Source organism: Chlorocebus sabaeus, chromosome 6, assembly GCF_047675955.1.
Source record: "Chlorocebus sabaeus isolate Y175 chromosome 6, mChlSab1.0.hap1, whole genome shotgun sequence".
In the NCBI taxonomy this organism is placed as follows: Eukaryota; Metazoa; Chordata; class Mammalia; order Primates; family Cercopithecidae; genus Chlorocebus; species Chlorocebus sabaeus.
Window position 1 is genome coordinate 1,911,140 of NC_132909.1, and position 17,568 is coordinate 1,928,707.

Sequence of the window (17,568 nt, forward strand, 5' to 3'; positions counted from 1 at the left end):
TCCAACACAAAGCGGATAATAATCTACTTTCTGTATTTATGGGCCTGCTTATTCTAGAGATATGTTTTTATTTTCTATATTTTATTATGCTCCAACATATTAGGGTAGGGGAGCTAGCTGTAGTTGGCTGGGGAGAGCCCCTCCTGCAGCTAGCTAATTCTTAAAGGCAGTAAACAACTTGCCCATAAACATACCCTTTATATGCAACCAACCAACCCAAAGCCCATAACCCCAATTACCACCTTCATCTAACTCTTATACACCAACCATTATTTCCCCTGCCCTAAACCAACTTGAGGACGAGACAACTAGAGACTACCCCCATAGCCCAGAGCCTGGCGACATTATTCAAACTAGACAATCCTAAATTGCTGCCCCTGCCTGGTTTTGCCTTTTCTAGAGAAAACATGATAAAGGCTCTGGGTCTAGGCTTTTTCCCTTCTGCCTAGGCACTCATTCTGCCTCCTGACCAAATCTTGAGACATCCCCATGTGGCTCTCTATGGTGTGGCATGCTCCCTTCTGCTGGGAAATGGAAGTAATAAACTCTTCATGCAAAGGCAGTTGTCTCCATGTCTGTCACCTTACCATACTTGATTTTTAAAAATCCAGGGTGCATTTTAAAATGCCTCTCCTCACATGGAAGCTGTCTTAGCCAAAAATAAACCAAAACACATAAGCTTAACATTTGATGCTACATAAAATAGGATTAAGCTTTAGCAACACTATATTAAGAAGATGTAAAATGGAGCTTTTCTCATGTGTTATAAACTGTGTCCCCACAAATTCTTATGCTGAAAGCCTAACACCCTGCACCTCAGAATGTGACCTTATTTGGTTGTTGCAGATAAAATTAGTTATATCAAAATGAGGTCATTAGGGTAGACTCTAATCTAATCTAACTGGTATCCTTATAAAAAGGGGAAGCTTCTCAAAATATTTCATGTACCCCCTACATATATATACCTACTATGTATCCACAAAAATTAAAAATAAGAAAATTGTAAAAATTAAAAGGAAAAATTTTAAAGGTGAAATTTGCACAGAGACGCATGCATGGGGGAAAATGACATGAAGAGACTACAAATTTCTGCTATTTAAGCCACCCAGTCTGTGGTACTTTATTATAGCAGCTGTAGCAAACCTATACATCATAGGGCAAAAAAGTTACCAAGTTTGAGTCATATTTTACAGCCAAAAAAAGGAAAAAGCTTTATGTAACTAACTTTATCTTGTTAGAATGTACAATTACAACTAAAAAAGTTCATTTTCAAGTGTATCATTTTTGTTAGGTGTGTTTTTAAAAGCATATGAATTTATTTATTTTATTATACTTTAAGTTCTGGGTTACATGTGCAGAACGTGCAGTTTTGTTACACAGGTATACATGTGCCATGGTGGTTTGCTGCACCCATCAACCCGCCACCTACATTAGGTATTTCCCCTAATGTTATCCCTCCCCTAGTCCCCCACCCCCACAAGCCCCAGTGTGTGATGTTCCCCCACCCCCACAAGCCCCGGTGTGTGATGTTCCCCTCCTTGTGTCTAGGTGTTCTCACTGTTCAACTCCCACTTATAAGTGAGAACATGTGGTGTTTGGTTTTCTGATCTTGTGACAGTTTGCTGACAATGATGGTTTCCAGCTTCATCCATGTCCCTGCAAAAGACATGAACTGAAGGATATGAATTTGAAGTGATTATTTCCTACAGTGCTTAGATTGTACAGTAGGCAAATGTTACAGGCTACTTAGACCTAAACTCAAATTACAATATATAAATCCCTGCTGGTGTTCCATCCAAATAGTATTTAAGTTTTTAAATAGTGGGAGATCAACTAAGTTTAAAATGCTCCAATGTAATTGGAAAGAAAAATATATAGAAATGGATCCTAAGGAAATAATTACAGATGAGGGTCAAAATCAGCTGAAAAATGGATCAGGATAGCATTGGTTATGATAGCCAAAATTAAGGCAAAAAAACCTACGTGATAGTAAGAGTTACATAAGTTGTGTTATGTTTACAATAAGATATATTATATGATCCAAAAAATAACTAATACACTGATATGGTTTATCTGTGTCCTCACCAAATCTCATGTGGAATGGTAGTTGCCAATGTTGGAGGTGGGACCTGGAGGAAGGTGACAGGATCATGGCGGCGGTTTCTCATGAATGGTTTAGCGCCATCCCCTTGGTACTGTCTTTAGGATAGTGAGTTTGTTTTTGTGAGATCTAGTCATTTAAAAGCATGTGGCACCTCCCCCACCCCCACTTTTCTCTTGCTCCTGCTCCTGCCATGTGAGACTCCTTGCTCCCCCTTTGCCTTCTCCCTCATCGGAAATTTCTTGAGGTCTCCCCAAAAGCAGAAGCCACTATGCTTCCTATACAGCCTGTAAAACCATGAGCCAATTAAACCTCTTTTCTTTATAAATTCCCCAGTCTCAGGTATTTCTTTGTAGCAATGTAAGAACAGACTAATACACACACCATACAAAATACATAGAAAATAGGAAGAGTAAAATGACACCATTTACAATAACAGAGAAGAAAATATCTGGTAATATACTCAACAGGACCTTTATGAAAACTTTGAAAACTCTACCAATGGAGTTAAAAGACCTGAATGAATGCAAACACACATCGTATTCTTAGATAAGGGATTCAATATCATGAGTATAATAATGGCAAAACCCTAATAAAATGAACAAGTACATATTCAAAGTGGTAAAATCTGAATAAGGTCTGTGTACTGTACCAATATCGATCTCTTGGTTTGATATTATATTACTGTCATGTAGAATGTTACCACTGGGGAAAGCTGGGTGAAAGGTACTATTTTCGCAACTTCCTGTGAGTTTACAGTGATCTCGCAATGAAAAGTTAATTAGCCTTAGGGAGGGAATTGGGTCAAGGTGGCAGTACTTCTTACCATTTACTCTTCTGAAAGCTTTTTTTTTTTTATCCACAATGCAGATATATTCTATTTAAAAGAGCATATTTTCTTCATCTAATGGCTTCAACCCTCCTAAATACCACTTCTTTCCTAAAACTTTCCTGGTTATTTTTTTCTGAAATTAATTCTATCCTGCCTAACAATATGCCTTTTTTTGTTCTCTGTATACAGGAAAAGACCCCAGCATTCCACAGATGTGGCCACAATACCATCTTGAAATAGGACCTCATTACTCCATGGAATCTTAATTCCTCATAGCAAATTTCCTGTCCCCATTGACCAGACCTCATCCTTTAAGAACAAAATCATCTTCTAGAATATACTGCAAGCCAGAGCTCACAGATATTCAGAGTAGGCTAGAGCTATCTGGGGCATGGTACCTCATAACAAGGCATCAATCCCTCATCATCTTACGTGCTTCTCAAGGATAGCTTCCTTTTTCTCTACAGACGGTACATTTCTGAGCCACCAGAGTTATTCACAGAATCGTAGGCACAATGCTCATAGTGAACACATACATGATGGTTAAGTGGAGAAGAACATCGACAGAGGGCGCTGGGCTACTTTAGCCGTCCCTTTTGGTCTTTCATTTGCCAGAAAGGGAGAAATAAGGACTAAGACCCTAACAGGGTCTTTATGAGACAGCAAGGTGCTGAAGGAAAAGACTGAAAATCACAGGAGAAGGAAATGCCAACTTACTTGGGACATGACTTTAAAGTTTAAAAGTGATTTTTGTCAAGGTGCCATGTCTCATGCCTGTAATCCCAACACTTTGGAAGACCAAGGTGGGAGGATTGCTTGAGCCTAGGAGTTTGAGATCAGCCTGGGCCACACAGTGAGAACTTGTCTTTACAAAAAATTAGCCACGTGTAGTCCCATGCTAATTGGGAGGCTGAGGCAGGAGTAGTGCTGCAGTGAGCTGATTGCTCATTTTTTCCTTCTGATCCCTCTTTTTGAAGAGAAACTGTCCTGGGAAGGCAAAGTTAGGGAGAAAGAAAGGAGTTGTAAGATGCCAAGTCTGTCCTGCAGTTCCCAAGATCAGCTCAGAAACCCTCCCTTTCCCTGCTCTCCTCCTTTCCCTCATGTTCCAAACACAAACACGTTGTCATAATAAGATTCCAGATACTTGGGGACGGGAATGGTGGCTCACGCTTGTAATCCCAGCACTTTGGGAGGCCGAGGCGGGCAGATCACGAGGTCAAGAGATCGAGACCATCCTGGCCAACATGATGAAACCCTGTCTCTACTGAAAATACAAAAAAATTAGCTGGGCGTGGTGGCGGGAGCCTGTAGTCCCAGCTACTTGGGAGGCTGAGGTAGGAGAATGGCGTGAACCCGGGAGGCAAAGGTTGCGGTGAGCCAAGATCGCGCCACTGCACTCCAGCCTGGGCGACAGAGCGAGACTCTGTCTCAAAATAATAATAATAATAATAATAGATAAATAAATAAATAAAACACTGGTTTCTCTCTCTCCCCCCCCCCCACACACACATACTACTCAACCACAAAAACTGGCAAGGGCTAGAAACCTTAGCAGGATAGTCTTTTAGACTTTATAGGTCACAAGATTTCTGCAGCAAGTACTGAACCCTGCCATTGTGCAAAAGCAGTCCCAGAATAGACGTAAATACACACAAGTACACATATTCAAAATCAGTGGTTCCCCACAGAGATGTACACACCGCAAAAACTGGGCTCTAGAGTCAACAGTAAACAATTCAGGCTTTGTGGGGTCACACAGTACCTGTTGTCACTTACTCAACTCTGCGCTTCCGCAAAAGTGGATGCAGAAGCCAAACAGATGTCCAGAACATACACACATATTCAAAATCAGTGCCCCCCCGCCACGTACAAAACCACAAAAATCGGCTCGGAGACACACGTCTAAGGAAACACAAAGGTTCGTCCTCACACATGTTCAGAGTAACACAACGTGGATCTCACCTACACAAACGTGCGATCAAAAGCCGGGACCCCCACGCCCAGATGACAGGGACGAGGCCATACTTCACATCTTCTCTCACAGACTCACAATTACGTAACGGTCACCTCACACGACTTTATGGCGGACACTCCCGGACCTTCCGCTGCCCGCACCTCCTCGCCGCTTCTCCCAGCCCGGGTCAGCCTCACCGACCCGGTCTCATCCCCGACGCAGTCAGTTTCACCACCAGCCCGCCGGCTGCGCAGGCGCAACACCGCAAGGAAGAGCCGCAGACCGCGCAGAGGCCTTTGGGAAATGTAGTCCGGGCGCCACGCAAAGGACTGTGGGCCTCTTCGCAAAACGTGCAGGTGAGTCCTCACCGTCGTCCGAAAGAAACATCCCTGTGCTACTCTCTGGGTCAGTTTATCTCCGACCCGGACAGAGCAGAACCAGCGCAGCCCAAGCTTTCTTCACCTCACGTTGTGGGTGGGCCCTTCCACAGCTTCGCTGCACCCCGGTGGCTTCTGGAAGTTGCAGGATGACTGCGTAGTGCGCACGCGCGGGTGGGGGCGTCTGCGTCCGCTGGTGAGGCCGGCTACAAACCTCGTGAATGTGGGGGCGAAGGATGGTGGCGGGTGGGGGGGCAATAAGCCCTCACACGGGAACGTGTGGGTGTGGGAGCGGGCAAGGCGGCGAACTGGGGAGGTTGCGTTTGGTTAAAGAGCTCGAGGAAGGGCCTCAGTGTCCACACGTGATCTCCTGAGAGGATGAAAAGCAGGGCCGAGCGCCCGTCCCCTAGGAGCCCGGTGCGCGTGCCAGCCCCGGGAGTGTGCGCAGGCGCGGGGCCTCGAGCGTCCGCCCCCAGGACTGCACCGATTGTGCGAACGCGCTTGAGCGTGTGGCGTTGAGGGGGCGGGGCCACAGGCCGGGGCTGGTGGCTCCCTCCCCGAGAGGCGGGTGAGCGCGCGCCGCGTGGCCTTGTTTGGGGGCGGGGCCACGCGCCTGCCTGCGTGGTGCGTGTGTGAAGGGGGGTGCGGCGCGCGGTCCCGGGGTCCCGGAGGGGATTGCGCAGGCGCTGGGTCCCTGCGCGGCTGTCACGGTGGTCGCCGCTGGGGTCGGAGCCTGGGAAGACCGAGGTGAGGGGGCTGGCGAGAGTGTGGGTGTGTCTCTTTGAGGGCGTGGGCGGCGCGCCCGCCACTGCGTGGAAGTTCCTGCCCGGGCGCGCGTGGGTGTCTGCGCGGGTGCTTGCGGGGGGCGTGGGCTCGAGCCTGCGTGGGTTCTGGGCCCGCGGCTGCGTGGGGTTTGCGCCTTTTCGCTGTTGTGGCTCTCGGGGTTTGTGCGCCCGCGTGTGAGGCGCGCCATGTGTGGCTGTGTGTGAGGGAGCTATGTGGGGACCGCGGATGTGTATCGCTGCGTGACCCACGCGAAGGAAACAATGGAGCCAGTGGGAAGCCGGGAGTGGGTGTGTGACGCTGGCTGTGAAGATTTGTGTTGCTGGAGTGTGTGCGTGTGTGTCAGTGTCAAGCTGATGTGGGCGTTTATCGTAGCCTTGGGTTACTGTGTGATTTGCCTGGGCGTCTGTCTGCCACTTAGCGTCAGTGGCTTTGCGGTTGTGAGTGTGTGACTGTGCCCTTCTGGTGTATATTGCACTGTAACCATGGAAATGGAGGCCCGCAGGGGGAGAATTCTGAGCAGCTCTAAGGTGTGATGGGCTGCCCTGGAAATCTGTGGAACTGTTTAATTGTGCATGACTTTCCTCCTTGGTACAATAGCATATTAATAGCACCTGCCTGGGTGTTACTGGGAAGATTAAATGGGATGACGTAGCTGAAACACCCTGACATGTGACAGACCTTGTCACATACTTATCACCGTGTTTAGGTATTGGTTTTGGTGCTGGTGGTCGTTTTTCTTTGACCCTAGACAGAGGCAGAGATAGTGGTGAATGCTCGAGGAGTTTGCATCTCTGAACTTGGGACTGGGCGATCTTTGTCCACATACCAGGGCATCTGACCACCTCCATTTGAGCAGTGGTGCACTGTCCCCGCCAACCACCTGTGTCGTCTGTTTTCTGCATGTGTGCATTTGAGTGGAGGACAGAGCCCTCCACTGACGCTGCGTATGGTTGTGTCCCCTTCCTACCAGCGTAGCTTGGAAACAAGAGTGTGGACTGTGGCGCCCCACTGTCTGGTGTTGACTCCTGGCTTCACCACTGGCTAGCTCTGTGACTGGGAGAGCTTAGTTAAGTCCACCACCCCTCGGTTTCTCCTGTAAAACAGTAGTCATAACAGAACCAACCTCAGGCTTATGGTGAGCTTAAGTAGAACTTGGCACAAGGAACTGCCACATAAATGGTCATCGTTTTATTAGTAGCATAATAACCGCAGGCATCCCACACCTGGAGAATAAAATCCACAGGTAGAAAAGCAAAAGGACGAGGCCTAGAGTAAAGGTTTCGGGTTCAGAGGTAAAATAACTTGGACGTCTAGATCAGGGCTTAGGTTCAGAATTGTGTAGTCAGGGTCCTGGGAGGGCAGCAGTAGGGTGGAGGAGGTGGGGTGAGGAACAAAAGATCTTCCTGATGGAGATGTCCCTAGGGAGCCCATGGGGAACCCATGGGGTCAAGAACAGAACTTTGAAGTGTCAGGGACTAAAGGATGTTCTCATATAACACATGGGTCTGGAAATGTTTCTGTCCAGACCAGTGTTTCACAGCCTTGTCACTGTGACATTTGGGGCCAGATAGTTTTTTGTTGGGAGATGGGAGGGGGTGCTATTCTATGTGTTATAGGATGTTATACAGCAACCCTGGGCTCTATTTACCAGGCCAGTAGCACACCGCACCTCCCTTCAGATTGTGACAAGCGAAAAAAAAAAAATGTCTCCAGACACTGTCAAGTGTCCCCTGCAGGGGCAAAATCACTAATTGAGAGGACGGTGACGCGAAAGCATGGACAGACCCAAGGCACGATGAGAGGGAGAAGAGTAAGGGAGCTGGGGAAGGCAGGGAGGGAAGAGATGATAAAGGGATAGTGTTCTGAGATGAGAAGAAAGGTGTCCATGGCCTGCAGCCCGGGTAAGCTCCGAGATGCATTCATTCGTTCAGCCGGTGAGTGCCTACCACGGATTGGGCACTGTGCTAGTCTCTCAACAAAACAGGCAAGGTTTTTACTTAGCTGGAGCTTGCATTTAGTGGGAGAGACAAAAATAAAGTCTATAATAGGTGCTGATTGTATTTTGAAAAGGAAAGCAGGGTAAAAGGATTACCGGGCGTTGTTAGGTGTTCTTTTCAGAGTCAACATCCAGGTCTCCCATGGGCATCTTGGTCAACTCCAGAGCCAGGAATGGCCACCAGCAGTGACCCTCTGGAATCCCTTGATTAGGGAATCTAAGAGTTTGACTTTGATCTTACCAAAGACTTTTCTCTTCACTGAGGTCTGGACTTCAGCAGAAACAGGTCAGATCTCTAGCTCTGTCCTTGAGACTCAAACGTTATTGTAAATGATGGCTTCACGTTACTGTCACCTTGGAATGCTTTATTTAAAAAAAAAAGGCGGGTCAGACTCAATCCCCAGAGATTCTGATTTAATTGGTCTGGCGTAGTGAACTGCCATCAGCTGTCAGTATTTATTAGCAAGCTCCCAAGAGACTAATGTACGCACAGAGTTGAGAGCTACAGCTCTGAGTGCCTGCAGCCCAGGCTCCTTTGGGGCCTCTGAGAATGAGATAAATTGATTTGGAGGAGTCAGGGGGAGGATGCAAGTGACCTCTGCTTGGATATCTTATCAAAAACAGTCCTCAGAGCTGCACTTTCCTGCAGTAGGGATATTCCTAGCCCCATCCTGCAAGTGAGGAAACCTAATCTGTTCCCACACAAAGTGGGAAAATGGCAGACTAGACATGCATATGCATAGCCTGTGTTCTTCCTGTAACAGCTGTGCTGTGGTCTTTGGTGAAATTGCATACGTACGTTCCTGGCCTCGGACTGGCAGGTTCAGGCCAGGAGTGATCTTTGAATATTTGACAGCTGGTACAGCAAAAGCTGACTGGCCCAAAGGAGGCAGTGAGGCTGTGGCAGTGCATTTAATGGCTGGTTTTCAGTATATCAGGACCCTCCCCCAATTCAATACCCAGCACAGCCCCCCAGGCTCAAAGGGGTGCCAGGGCAGGAGGGGAAGGCCTCTCAGTTATTTGCCTCAGAGGGGAGGCACAACCACTGTTCAGTAGCTCTTTGAAGCATGTTCCAGCCGTCCTCGCCTCAGGAGGACGTAGCTTTGTGCCTTTCAAAGCCCTTTCTCATCTATCATCAGGGACTCAGAAGACGAGCCAGGTTTACAGCCCTGCCTTGATGTGGTATGTGCGACCCAGCCTTCTTTTATTTCGTTTGTTGTTTTGAAGATGTAATTATACGTTCATGACACAAAAACAAAGCATAGAGAGCAAAAAGCGGGTTTTGGATTTTTCCAAATCCAAAATATGTTATATATGTGGATTCCCACACATATAACGTGGTTCCTTTCTTCAGGGACAGTCACTGCTACAGACGTTTTGTTTATCTTTCCAGCGCCTTTTCAAAGTCACATATTTGTATACTATATTTTGGTTTTTCTAAATGGCTTTTCTATATTTTTCCCCTTATACCATTTTATCTTGGAGGTTTTTCAGCCTTGGCACAGTTGATGTTTTGAGCCAGATCCTTCTCTGCTCTGGAGGGCTGTCCTGTGCATTGCAGGAGGGTGAGCAGCATCCTTAGCCACCACTCACTGGATGCCGGGGCACCTCGCCTCCCAGATGTGACAACCAAAAACAGCCTCAGACATTGCAGTTTTCTCATGGGAGGCAAAATTACCCCCAATTAGGAATCACTACTATGGTTCTACTTTGTTCCTTTTAATACGTGGTGTCTCGTTATATGCATGTAATGTTCACTTAACCATTTTCCTATTGATGGGCTCTTAGGTTGTTTCCAGTCTCCTGATGGTGGTAGTAATAATAAAATTCTTAGCATTGACCCTGCTTCCTGGCACTCCTCTAAATGTGTTACATATTTTGACTCATTTAATCTTCACCACAACCCTGTGAAGTCATTACTGTGTTTTGTCTCATCTTGCAGATGAGGAAGCTTAGCCCCGGAGAGGACACGTAGAGTGTCTTAAGTCCACACAGATAGCGGATGGCAGAGTTAAATACTGAACCTAGACAGCCTGCTGCAGGCCCACACCCTTACCCAAGGAAATGTACTGCCTCTTTCTATAAACTCTGCCACGGTGAATACCCTTGTGTGTCTCTCATTGTGCACATGTGCAAAGACGTCTGAAGACATGTACAGGAAATACATTTGCTGGATTAAAGAGTACAACGGGTAAAGAATGTGTATCTTCAGTCTTAAAGACATTGCCAAATTGCCCTCCATTGAGGTTACATCAATTTCTCTCCTCCGGCACTAGATAAGAATTCTAATCTCAGCCTTTTTAGTGGGTCTCAGTCTTTGTTGGTCTTTTGGATGCGTGGTATGTGGTTGACCCTTGAATAGTGCAGGGGTTAGTGGTACCAACCCCCTGTACTGTAGAAAATCCAAAATATGTTATATATGTGGATTTTCTTTCAGTAAAGTGACCATTAGACTATTAGTACTTAAGTCTTTTTTGACTCCCCAAAGACTTAAGTACTAATAGTCTAATGGTCACTTTACTGGCCCCTAAGCAATAACCTAAACAGTCTGTTAACACATATTTTGTGTGTTACATGTATTACATACCCTATTCTTATAAGATAGAAGAAAATGTTATTAAGAAAATCATAAAGAAAATATATTTACTGTTCATTAAGTAGGAGTGGTTTTCATACTTATGGCCTTCAAGTTGAGTAGGCTGAGGAGGAAGAGGAAGGGCTGGTCTTACTGTCTCACAGGTGGAAGAGGTGGAGGAGCTGGAAGGGGAGGCAGGAAAGGTAGGCACACTCAGTGTAACTTCCATAGAAAAACATCTGCATATAAGTGGACCCTCACAATTCAAACTAACGTGGCTCAAGGGTCTACTGTATTGTGAGTTGAAGAGGAAAAGGAAGGCAAGCAATGACCATGTTCCAGGTACCGAAGACATCACATGTAAATATCCTAACAGCAGAGGTGAGGTAGGTTTTCTTTACCCCATTGTATAGATGAGCAAACAGGCTTTGTGTAACTTTTTCACAGCCAGTAGTTGGCAGAGGCAAGCTTTGAATCCAGGATTATCTAATATCAAACTGCTGTTCTTTCTTCCCCAGTAGTGCCGAGTTCCTTGAAGAAAATTGTTTTATGGACAGTGTATGAGTCTGTTTTCACGCTGCTGATAAAGACATACCGGACTCTCAGTTCTACGTGGCTGGGGAGGCCTCACAATCCTGACGGAAGGTGAAAGGCATGTCTTACGTGGCCGCAGGGAGAATGAGAGAAGGAGAGCCAAGCGAGAAGGGTTTCCCTTACAGAACCCAGAACCCTCAGATCACATGAGACTTACAGCCGTGAGAAGAGCCAAGCGGAAAGGGTTTCCTGTACAGAACCCAGAACCATCAGATCACATGAGACTTACTCATTGCCATGACAACAGCATGGGGGAAACTGCCCCCATGATTCAGTTATCTCCCACTGGGTCCCTCCCACAACACGTGGGAATTATGGGAGCCATAATTCAAGATGAGATTTGAGTGGGGACCCAGCCAGACCATATCAGACAAGAATCATGCTTCTCAAATTTGGGGTGCGTGGCTGAGTGCAAACACCTGTGAAAACTGCAGGATGAATGCCTTACAACTTTCTGGAACAAGTCATTTTACCTGAGTAATTGGACAGGGAAAGCCAAGTGATCTGCTTATCTGGTAAATCATTTAAAACATGATTTTTACATTAACACAAACCCAGATTTATTCTGAAGTAGTATGCACAAATGAACATGTTTCAAAACAAGAAGTCAAAAGAGTTTTCTGTTATGGGCAGCTGCTTTGGGATTTACCGCAAACCATAGAAATAGGCATCAGCCCTCCTGTACTCTTCAGGGATATCTGCCCAAAGTTTGAGAATTCCCAGGCAAAGAATAGGGCTTTGTTCTCGAAGGCCCTGCAGCAGTGGTGTGCTGGAGCTGGCTCACCCAAGCCATTCAGCCCCAGGCCAAGTGACGTCAGTTCAGTAGCTTACAACCTGCTGTGATGGGAGTGTGTATTAGTCCGTTCTCACACTGCTAATAAAGAAATACCTGAGACTGGTAATTTATAAAGAAAAGTTTAGGCCGGGCGCGGTGGCTCAAGCCTGTAATCCCAGCACTTTGGGAGGCCGAGTCGGGCGGATCACGAGGTCAGGAGATCGAGACCATCCTGGCTAACACGGTGAAACCCCGTCTCTACTAAATATACAAAAAACTAGCCGGGCGAGGTGGCGGGCACCTGTAGTCCCAGCTACTCGGGAGGCTGAGGCAGGAGAATGGCGGGAACCCGGGAGGCGGAGCTTGCAGCGAGCTGAGATCCGGTCACTGCACTGCAGCCCGGGCGGCAGAGCGAGACTCCGTCTCAAAAAAAAAAAAAAAAAAAAGGAAAGAAAAGTTTAATTGGCCCACGGTTCTGCAAGTTGTACAGGAAGCAGCAGCTTCCAGGGAGGCATCAGGAAGCTTTTACTCGTGGCAGAAGGCAAAGTGGGAGGAGGTGTCTTACATGGTGGGAGCAGGAGAAAGAGGCGGGGGTTGCGACACACTTCTAAACAACTAGATCTCGTGAGGACTCGCTCATGAGACCAGCACCAAAGGGATGGTGCTTAACCATTGACGAAGGATCCACCCCCATGATCCAGTCACCTCCCACCAGGCCCCACCTCCAACACTGGGGATTACAATTGAACATGAGATTTGGGTGGGGACACAGATCCAAATGGTATCGGAGGATTTACTCCGTGGAAGTTAGTAAACACTATAAATCACCCCTGCAGCAAGCTGCTTGTTAAACATTCCCCAGCACACCACTGTCCTAGGGTCTAACACAGCCCAGAATGCAGGTGTCCAGGATTCAGGGCAGGCTGCTTGGTCCCCATCTCTGTACGAAGGAAGCCTTGCTCAGAAAAGTCAGAATCGAAGGCCAGTCTGCTCAGTTCGTCACCGAGCCCTCGCTCCTCAGTCTTAACATGATACGCTCAAATTTTCCCCAACTCCTGTGGCCACTCTACTATGACAGAAACATGTGGGGATGTTTTCAGGAAGCATTTCACCACACTGACGCCTCCTGTACCCTGCCAGGGTGGATGGTGGACTTCTGCCTTGTGTGAGGAGTGCAGTGTGTGCAGCTTGTGGATAGGGCCTCAGATCCAGGCTCCATCAGCTAAAGCCCTGTGACAACAGGTGGGTCATCGTCCCTCTCATCCCCGCGATGGAAAATAGGAACCCTGGGTGGTTGGTTTGCCATTAAAGGTTAAAGGAGATGGTGTAATGCATATAAAGGATCCAGCACAGCTTTTATTCTCATCGTTGTTAACTGCAGAGGTGATGTCGCTGCCCAGGCATGGGGTACATTCAACACACACACCTGAGCATGTGCATAGAGCACGTGGGCAAAGGACGGTCAATGTGACTTTTTACCAAACTCACATCCCACAGAACTGGCCCCACCTGGCACTTGTAACCTCAACAGCAATGATGGTAAATACAGTTTACCTTAATGGAGCATTGACTGATATGATCTCATCTCATCCTCCAACAGCCCTTTGTCCTCCCTTTGCAGATGTAAAGGGGGGAGATAAAGACCCATCAAGGTTCAGTAACTTGCTCAGGATCACACAGCTACACACATGAGAACACTGGTCAACTCATTGTCCGGTGGAGGACAAGAGGTGAAGCCAGAAGGCAGATGTGCTCACAATGGAGCGTGTTTCCCCTGTGAAGAAGTGGCACCTGATACGTGTGAAGGATAGCCCTACCCCGGTTTAGTGGGTGAGGGAAGGCTCCTTGGAAAAGTGCTGGTAAAGAAAGTTAATATTTATTACAGAGCCGTTCAGTCATTCAGTTAGCAAACACTTAAGCCCTTTCCGTGTGCTGGATGCTGGTGTAAGGCACTTGGAATAGAGACACCCGTCCTCGGGATGGTTGACGGCAAGCACTAGACATAATAAGCAAATTGTGCAGCGAGTTACACCATGACAAGAGCTACTGAAAAAAGAAATATCTGAACCAGCTGTGAAGGGTAGGTGGGGGCAGCTTGCGTTATTAAATAGGATGGTTAGTGAGGCTTGCTGAGAAGGTGAGGTTTGAGCAGACTGAAGGAAGTGAGGTGGGGCTGTGGCAGCCCCTTCAGGGACTAGCAGGGAAGCACCGGCATGGGGGTGGGGGTGTGGGACCCGAATGTGATTCTTGATTCTTACAACTCCCTCCAGAAGTAGGTTCTGAAGTGTCCCCAGTTGAGAGGTGAGGAACGTGCGGCACAGAGAGGTCCAGTGGCCTGCCCAGGGTAACACAGCTGAAGGAACACTTGCCACGCTCAGGTGATCTGACCCCAGAGTGATGTCTACTACCACTGGGGGCCGCCTGGCCCTTCCCTCTGGCGAAAACAAGGCAGGACCCTGAGCTTCCTCAGCATGAGGGAGCTCTGGATGCGTGTGTGTGCGCGCGTGCGTCCAAGAGGGAGGCAGGCAGGGCTGGTGTTTCGGGGCTCCTTTCTGCCTCTTGGAGTGGCCTCACAGGCCAACTTCAGCGATCCCGAGCCTACCTCTTCATCTCACCCTAGCCCTGTGATTCCCCTGAGTTACCGATGTTTTCAGCACCTGGTCACTGACAAAGCCAAAGAAGCCCATTTATTGGGCATGAGGACTGGAAGGAAATGGTGGAAGGGTCACTATGTTCATTTCCTCTTGCTGCTGTGACAAATTACCACAAACTTAATGGCTTCAAGCTACACTCATGTATTCTCTTAATAGTTCTGAAAGGCAGAGCTATGAAGCCGCGTCAGCAGGTGTTCCTTCGTCTTCAAGGCCAGCAGCATAGCTTCCATCTTGCAATTTCTTTTTCTCTCTGACTCTGATCCTCCTGCCTCCCTTTTATAAAGAGGACCCTTGTAATTATGTTGAGCCCACTTGGGCAATCCAAGATTATGCTGTTGAGAACTATCTATGTAGCCTTTAACCTCTTCCCTGGCATACAACTCCTGAAATCTTAGAATTTCCAAAGTGATGTCTGTGAACCCAAAATATCGGAGACAAGTCTTAGTCAATTTAGAAAGTTTATTTTGCCAAGGCTGTGACACAGCCTCAGGAGGTCCTGACACATGCCCAAGGTGGTCAGGGCACAGCTAGGTTCTATACGGTTTTGGGAGACATGAGACATCAGCCAGTATATGTGAGATGTACATTGGTTTGGTCCGGAAAGGTGGAACAACTCAAAGTGAGGGAGGGGCCTTCCAGGTCATAGGTAGATAAGAGACAAACAGTTGCATTCCTTGAGTCTCTGATTAGCCTTTCACTGAATACACAGTTTACATGTGAGAGGAGGGTAGAGGAGTAGTCACGTATGCCTTAGTCTGGCTTAGTGAAATAGGGCAGAGGAAGCAATCAGATATGTATTTATCTCATGAATTCTGTGTGTCCTTTGTCCATAAAGAATTTCCTTGTGGGCAAACTGTGAGAGAGGTATGTGGTTAGTAATAAAATGGGAGGCAGGTTTGCCTGAAGCAGTTCCCATCTTGACTTCCCTTTGGCTTAGTGATTTTGGGGTCCAGAGTTTTTGTTGTTGTTTTTGAGACGGAGTCACCCAGGCTCTGTCACCCAGGCTGCAGTGCAGTGGCGTGATCTTGGCTTACTGCAACCTTTGCCTCCCAGGTTCAAGCCATTCTCCTACCTCAGGCTCCCAAGTAGCTGAGATTATAGGCATGTGCTAATTTTTGTACTTTTAGTGGACACGGGGTTTCCCTATTTTGGCCAAGCTGGTCTTGAACTACTGACCTCAAGTAATCTGCCCACCTCAGCCTCCTGAAGTGCTGGGATGACAGGGGTGAGCCACCATGTCCTTTCCTTTTACATGTCTTTTGTATGCTAATGAGATGGCTGGTGGCTGGTAGCCCCTGGGTAGCTTCAGGATGGGGTTGGTCACCAGAAAGACCGAGGCAGTACTAGACAGTGGGGACTTTCAGCTCCACCCTCCAACCTCCGGGGAGGGGAGAAAGACGAAAGGTTAAGTCGATCACCAAGGGCCAGTAATTTAATCTTGCCTGTGTCATGAAGCCACCATAAATACTCAGAAGGACAGGGTTTGAAGAGCTTCTGGATAGCTGAACACATGGAAGTTCCTGGAGGGTTCCCAAGGAAGGCATGGAAGCTCCACACCACCTCACACATACCTTGTATTTCTACACGTTTCTTCCTCTGTATTATTCAGAATAGCCTTCATCATCAACCAGTAAATGTCAGTATTTGCCTGAGTTCTGTGAGCTGCTTTAGCAAATTATTAATAATTGAATAATTATTAATAATTATTATATAATATTATATAATTATTAATAATTATTATTATATTTATATATAAATAATCCCCAAAAGGGGATTGTGGGAACCCCAGCTTAAAGCCCGTCAGTCGCATGTTCCTGAAGTCCGGACGTGCATCTGAATGTGGGGCAGTCTTGGGGGCTGAGCCCTCAAGCTCTAGGATCTGATTCTATCCCCAGGAACATAGTGTCAGAATTGAGTTGGAGGACAACCAGCTGGGGGTGTGGGGAAAATTCCTCACCCATGTGGTCATGGAAGTCTTCTGTATTGATTGCTGTGGTGTGAGAGCAGAGGAAAAATGGTTTGTGTTTTTTCTATTTTCAGGATGATGTCCCCCGCCCCCAAGATCCTTAACTTCATCACATCTGCAGAGTTCCTTTTGCTATGTAAGGTGCCATATTCATGGATTCTGAAGATCAGGATGTCCGTATCTTCTTTGTGGGGGCCATAACTCTGGTCTGCCACAGTCACTAATGCCCCAGTGCCCTCGTCCCCCCACCCCATTCCCAGGCAGATGAAGTCAGGTATCCCCCTTAGCCTGATGTGGCCGGCATGGCACACAGTGCTAATTAGAGGCCCCTCCGGGACCATAGCTCACCCACATGGGACCCCACCCCTTCTTGCCCAGTGAGTGTTGCTGGAAAAGAGGGTCCCAATCCAGACCATAAGAGAGGTTTCTTGGATCTTGCGCAGGAAGGAATTCAAGGTGAGTCAGCACAGTGAAAGAAGCAAGTTTATTGGGAACTACTCTGTTACAGAGTAGGGTGTTCTCAGAAAGCAGGAGAAGGAATGGGAAACTGTAAACAGCTATCATTAAACCTGGAATGTGCAGATGAGCTCACTAAAGGTAGGGGCTATTTGTGCTATCAATGACCATTCATCCTTCAACCGAAGCCTGGTCATTGATGTTATCTCTGAGTAAAGTGGGCTGCACTCTCAGGACACCTGGACATTCTTCAGGCTTGGTGGAAGATGTTCTGTGTGTCCATAAACTTTCTGTAATTATAATAGGTGGTCAGCTCAGGATGTGGCTATTTTCAGACTGTAAGCATGAACCTTATAGCGGGGGCCTTGTGAACGTCTAGCTACTCACTTTAAGACAGAGTCACCCTGGTCGTGTTTTATTAAACCAGAGGCCTGGTAACCAGGGATCCCTCTCACAAGAGCTCTAACAAGAGGTGGGTGTTACCTCTTACTGGCTTATGTTT

At 47.3% G+C, this 17,568-nt stretch overlaps 1 protein-coding gene and 1 pseudogene across 8 annotated transcripts in view; one reads left to right on the forward strand and one right to left on the reverse strand.

The window, feature by feature from the left end:
• Positions 1-4,481: 4,481 nt before the first annotated feature.
• Positions 4,482-6,237, reverse strand: LOC140711953 (uncharacterized; annotated as a pseudogene).
• ZNF667 (zinc finger protein 667) overlaps positions 5,209-17,568 on the forward strand; it is a 33,144-nt gene continuing 20,784 nt past the window's right edge. The window contains exons 1-2 of one of the 8 annotated variants that reach the window (XM_073015873.1): positions 5,220-5,243; positions 11,140-13,849. The gene's annotated coding sequence lies outside the window, so the exon portion shown is untranslated. Of the gene's footprint in view, positions 5,244-5,354; positions 5,461-5,914; positions 6,012-10,571; positions 13,850-16,422; positions 17,067-17,568 lie in introns of those variants that run through there. The other 7 variants (XM_073015874.1, XM_073015875.1, XM_038006395.2 and 4 more) reach the window with 7 other exon arrangements.